The sequence below is a fragment of the Neolamprologus multifasciatus genome, chromosome 13 (genome assembly GCF_963576455.1).
Source record: "Neolamprologus multifasciatus chromosome 13, fNeoMul1.2, whole genome shotgun sequence".
In the NCBI taxonomy this organism is placed as follows: domain Eukaryota; kingdom Metazoa; phylum Chordata; class Actinopteri; order Cichliformes; family Cichlidae; genus Neolamprologus; species Neolamprologus multifasciatus.
The window spans coordinates 29,211,287-29,217,779 of NC_140451.1; the positions used below are offsets into that span (position 1 = coordinate 29,211,287).

General features: G+C 38.9%; 1 long non-coding RNA gene across 1 annotated transcript in view; it reads right to left on the minus strand.

Moving 5' to 3' along the window:
* The window catches only part of LOC146505748 (uncharacterized), an 80,497-nt gene extending 77,737 nt beyond the window's left edge, over positions 1-2,760 (minus strand). Inside the window, exon 1 of the long non-coding RNA XR_014877593.1 lies at positions 2,212-2,760. This is a non-coding gene — a long non-coding RNA (uncharacterized LOC146505748). The remainder of the gene's footprint in view (positions 1-2,211) is intronic.
* Positions 2,761-6,493: the final 3,733 nt, after the last annotated feature.

Here is a 6,493-nt window from a genome sequence, read left to right on the forward strand (position 1 = left end):
AAAGTGGGGAAGGAGAGGAGGGGAAAGCAAAGGTTCAGGCGACAGCAGGTCACAGGTGCCAGCAGGCCACTCTGCTGCTCTGGTAGTAGCTGAAGGATAATATTCGGTGAGACCAAGGATCAAGACTTTTGGTTCAAGTCAAAATGATTCAGACGACTCAGGAAGGGGAAGCAGCACTCTGCTCACATTGTATGTAACGGGGTGGGATGCTACTGACTAGGGCTGGGTATCGTCACTGATTTCTAGAATCGATTCAATTCCGATTCACAAGGTCCCGAATCGATTCAATCCCGATTCGATTTAATTCGATTCGATTTGAATCTGGGAAATTTTGACAGTCAGAAATATTATAATTCAGATCAGTACATTTACATATTTTTGTATCTATAAAAAGGAAGCTGACACACGCAAGACTTTATCAAAGGTGTGAGTGTCACAGCAGATGCCTTTGTGTCAAAGTAGCTGAAGATAAAACACAGAAAAACATGAAGGTGATTTTTCTGGCCTGGGATTGTATAAAAATATTCTGCAGTACATCAAAAACGAAAGAAAACCATTAATCAACACATGAACATTACCTCTGAAGTTACAGCGGTTTTATTAGACACGGCTAAGCGTTTTGCATTTTGCATAATTTTAAAAAGTTTAAATTTGTTCAATGTTGAACGGCAGAAATTGGGTTTTATTTTCGGAAGTATATAAAACGGAAAAAAAAAAACGTCGGCCGACAGCGCTGTAGACTTGTGCGTAACAAGCAAGCGAATAATGAAGAAAACAGATTTTTAGACGGGAAACTGTTCTTGAAGTACAGAGAGAGCTGTGCATCGTGGTCGAAGCAAAACAGTAAAAGTAAGAGTGAATACATGACGATGTTTATGTGAAGCGTAGTTTGGATCTTCTTTTGCTGCTGGTTTGGTCAATATTGTTTGCAGAGACATCAAACTAACAGCTTTAGAATCGGCGCATAAAGGGCGTGAACACAAAGCGCGGACCCGCCGACAGATTAGAATCAGCGAGCTGTCGGCTTTCAGCCCCGACTGTGAGAAAGGCGACATCTAATTGATTCTGATCCGCGGGTTGCGCTGTGTGTTTAAGTCTTTGTGCAGAATCCGTGTTCCTGCTCTCATTTACTGTCTTAGCTGTTTGGTGGTTGTTGGAATTTTGTGAGATTTCACCAGAGATTCTGGCATTTCGGGCAAAATAAATTTATATTAAAAAATCGATTCAGGATTTTAATGAATCGATTTTAATCGATAAATCGATTATAAAAACCCACCCCTACTACTGACCTCAACTGAGGATATAGTTGCGTGGTGGAAGGATCTTCTGTCTCCTACTGTCACACCTGAAATTGCATCCACATTGACTCGAAAGGAGTCAGAAGAAATGTGTTGCAATATAGGTACCGTACCTAACGCGTAATTGCAAATTTGAGATGACTACACACACTTTCCAAATAGCCATTGAAATTATACGAGTCCCCAGCTCAAGAACGCAAAGCAAATGTTCTGGGAGTAGATTATTACACCAGTCAGTGAATCAACCTATGCATCACAACAGCTTTTATTAGACTGTTTTATACTGTTGGAGAGGAGAAATCCTTCATGGTGACAGTGAGCGATGTGTTGATGATGTGCTATATGAAACAAGTAAACGGGCATCATGAGATTCACTTAAAATTAATATCATGTCAAGGGTAAAAAAGAAAATAAAAACAATCCTGTCCCAAGCTCCAGTGGCCACCACGTCAGGTCCAGGTATTCTTAAATAACTGCTGTCCCGAGTTGTTCACGCGGAACATTGAGTGGGTTTAATGAGAATGATGTGGAAAAACAAAAACAGTAAAACACACACACTCGCACACACCTCAGCTGTCAGTGTATACTAGGAAACGGGAAAGTATGGCACAGCAGACAGGCAAATAACAGCTCTGTGCAACAGTGAGTCCAAATGAGTTTTGATTTCTGTTTGACTCTTGTAATTGGCTGGAAATTACTTTGTTTGATCGGCAACATGTTTGTGTATGTTCACATAAAGGTACCATATTACTTAACAGACAAACGAATAGCTGCATGCCTTTAACCCTTTAAAGCCGGTCGGAGCGGGCACGCTCTGTTTTGCGTAACTATTTTTAAATCCTGGTAGCTCTGCAACCACGTAAGCTAGAGCAAGAATTTTTTTTGCATATGAAACCGGAGGAGTTGTACTTACATCTTATGCCATCAGCTTGTCCTCGGTCACAGTTTCCTTCCACATATAGCTTTGCAAAAACTGCATAAAAAGCACTTGCAGCAACAAAAATATAATATTCCAGAAACACGCTTTGCCGATCCGATCAGCTGTTCATAACACTTCCTATGGTGGAATAGAAGTCAGCGCGAACTATCGCATGTCCGCCATGACCTGCCCGAAACCGGAAGTGACGTCATTTTCGCGGAAATGTAGTTTTTTACCATCAGGGCCTCATGAACCTATACTGGTGTTTTTAAAAGTTATGTTTGACTTTATGACTTTCTGTGTCGTTTCTGGGATGCTTAGGACTCATATTGCACTGCTGGAAATAGTTTATTTTGATGCATATGCTGCTTTTTTGCAAATTTGCACTATAATATTTATTTTCGTTTTTCCTGCAGTATATAAAAATTGGTGTATTTCAAAAATAAAACTATGAAGACACTCAAAATAAATTTCCTGTGGTGGGAAACTATTTTCTGCAACTTTTTTGTATTTACAGTTTTGAGGGATAAGCCTCTTAAATTTCTCTAATTAGAAATATATGTAAAAAAACAAAAACGATTTTCAATTTTTTTGTAGTTTATTGCACTTTTTTGCAACTTATGTAATTTCTATGCACTTAATGCAGACATATTATTAAAATTTGGGCTATAATGGTTGTATTGATGTATAGCAACTTGAAATGCTCCCAAAAATGGCTCCACAACATGTAAAAATATAATATAAGCTCTGGCGGACTTGGTTCTATGGTAGGTCTTAAAGGGTTAAAAAGCTTTTAGAAGTAAGAACTCCCATATGGAAAAGATATAGATAAATCTTATAAAGTTTGTATCTGTCTTGTATGAAACTTGTATGAAAAGCATACAAGAGTGAAAACAGATATAAGATCCCTTGAAAAATTATATAATGAAACTGTTTTTGGATACTTACTGAAAAAATATATGAAAGTAATGAGAAAGTGGCCACTTTCATGAGTAAATCATATATATATATATATATGTTTTTACTATTTCTTTTCCATATGGGCTTATATTGCTTATAAATAGGTCATTCTTTTAATTGGAAGCAAAAATCACATTGTAATATAAAAACATTTAGGAATGTGACAGCATTTTTTAGTTCTTTCATTTTATACATAACTGCATTTGATGCCCTTGAAGATACAAATGCAGACAAAAACACTGATTTTGATGTGGCTCTGTTTTCATTTGCATGTGTTTGCAGCCTATGTTACCAAACCTTTGTGTCCTGCATAATTTTTGGTTTCCTGTCATTCTCTTTGTTAGTATCTTTGTACATATAAATGCATCTGCTTCCTTTGATGTTCATTTATGTGAATTTGTGTGTTTTCTCTATGACAAGCACTGCAAATCCACAGAGACCCAACCCTCCCATCTCCAGGCAGCATACAAATGGATGCTACATTTTAGTAATTGTCTGTCAGTATTGCTTTTATTTCTTATTGAATTTCATCCTATTTTTCCTTCTCTGTAATTCTCAGAGTCAAAAACGTTAATGTTACTTCATACAGCACCTTGTGCGTGTTTGTCTATTTCATCACCAATCCTGTGTGCACATATATAAATCTGACCCTGCAAACCACTGAGCATTTTTAAAACAAAAGGCATCAGCGATTAGTTTCTGATTTAACTAACCTTTAACTCACCGGCGGAATATAATATTAGCCTTTGGGCGTCAGAGCATTAGTCGATGATTGCATATGCAAACGTGCATTGCCTTTGTATCATTGCGTGATGTTTTAGAATATCAGTCAGGTATATTGTCACATTTGGCTTTATTACATTTACTAAACTGACCACAGAGCAGTGGCCTATTTGTTATTCATTTTAGATGCACTGCACATATTCAGTCATGCCACTTAGAATAAACATTTTGGTTTAAAATCTTTATGTTAGTAATATTAAGCTTGTTTAAAGCTTAAAAGGGTTACAGCTGAAAATATTTTATGTAAAGGTGATGCCTACAGCAACTGAGAAGACTACACTGTGCTTCAATTATCTACTTAGCTTAATACTATACTTTTTTAGTATCTACTTTAATTCACCTACCACAAATCATCAGTGGAGGGATACTGTGCCAAACCCTGAAACAGGCTTTTTTGTGAGTGCCTCAGTGGCATTGGCAGGGCTCAGCTGGAATGAGTCACATAGGTCTATCCTCCTGTGGGTCAAGCACACACAGGCGAAGCCATGTGACTCCAGTGCTTTGTGGATCAGGTAGTGGCCAAGAGAAGACGTCTTGCCAGTCCAATTCCCAGCTGCTCAGACTGGTTTTAGGGGCACAGAACATCACCTGTCTGGTGAGGAAGCAGCTCACAATTTTCCGTGAAGCTGAGAGATACTGTCTAGATATAGCCAGGGCTCACCTCATCACACAGCTCAAGTGCTGGAACCAATCTCCCTGAAAGGGGCTGAACCTTGTTCCACGCTGGAGTTGCACTCAGTGAGAGACGCTGAGCAGGAGTCGGTATATTAGTATTACCTCAGTTTGCTGCATGTCGATTAGGATTTTTCCTGGTAGGTGAGAGAGTTATTTCCCTGTGCAAGCAGGGAAATATACCCTGACATTTGCACTTCAGCACCAAATTTCATCTTGGATATGAGGTTCAAGACACACACAGTAGTTATACTGAAGCCTATATAGTCAGGTAAGATAGCTGATGTTAGACATCAAAGGCACAACTTAAGCTTTAAATTAACATATAAAGCAATTCCCAGATTATTCCCAGCTGCTTTGTAGCTAATCGGTCACTGAAATCTGATAGTGTATCAGTTGCACGATCTGATATCCTCGTGTTGGTGTTGTTCCCAGATCATCATACTAAAGGTTGTTCCAGGATCAACATTGCAAGTGACCAATCAGAATGTTGTGATGTCATACTTTTGCGACTTCGGGAAAAACCGGCGTAAAACAAAAAACTGTACTTAAGCTGCGAGAAACCGCCTTTGTCCGCTGATCAACGGACCCTAACCCTGACCCTTTAATAAACGCTAAGCAGAATTGATATTGTCCTTGCAACATTGGAATTTCATACATGCACGAATGGGCTGGTGCGCAAAAGAATAACGTCACAATAATGTGATTGGTCACTTGCAACGTTGAACCTGGAACAACATTTTCATGATGATCTGGGAACAACACCAACACGACGACATCAGATCATCCGTATCAGTCAGCTGTTTTCTACACATTGGTAGGATGTTAAATAGTTGTTTGCCTACTTTGTGTAACTTTTTTCCTCCGTTGCTACAAACTGCTAAGTTAAATTGTAATCCAATGACAGTACTCCTGTATGTATGCCCTTTTAAACCAAACAGGTATAAATGTCACTTTCGTCTGCTGTTCATTACGAAAGTGATTCTCGATTATTTTTCGAATGACTACTTCTTTGTAATTTACAATTTTGTCCATTTTCAGGCATTCAGTACAGACGCATTGCCAAAGTGAATGTAAAACAAAAACAAAGTAAGTGCAAAGCTAAATGTCAGTGTTTATGTTGCTTTTCTAATTTGTCAAGGCTGCGAAGAACATAATTTTGCTTGATGACTTTTCTTCTCATCAATATTCATGAGACTGTAAATGAAAGAAAAGTCATTCAGCGTAGAAGGTGAACGTATTTAGAAGGAATATAATTTAAACTAAACAATTCGATCCTGTTCTTCATTACATTCAATTCAATTCAATTCAATTTTATTTATATAGCGCCAAATCACAACAAATGTCGCCTCAAGGCGCTTCATAGATACAGAGAAAAGCCCAACAATCATATGACCCCCTATGAGCAAGCACTTTGGCGACAGTGGGAAGGAAAAACTCCCTTTTAACAGGAAGAAACCTCCGGCAGAACCAGGCTCAGGGAGGGGCGGCCATCTGCTGCGACCGGTTGGGGTGAGAGAAGGAAGACAGGATAAAGACATGCTGTGGAAGAGAGACAGAGATTAATAACAGATACGATTCAATACAGAGAGGTCTGTTAATACATAGTGAGTGAGAAAGGTGACTGGAAAGGAAAAACTCAATGCATCATGGGAATCCCCCGGCAGCCTACATCTATTGCAGCATAACTAAGGGAGGATTCAGGGTCACCTGGTCCAGCCCTAACTATATGCTTTAGCAAAAAGGAAGGTTTTAAGCCTAATCTTAAAAGTAGAGATAGTGTCTGTCTCCTGAATCCAAACTGGAAGCTGGTTCCACAGAAGAGGGGCCTGAAAACTGAAGGCTCTCCCTCCCATTCTAC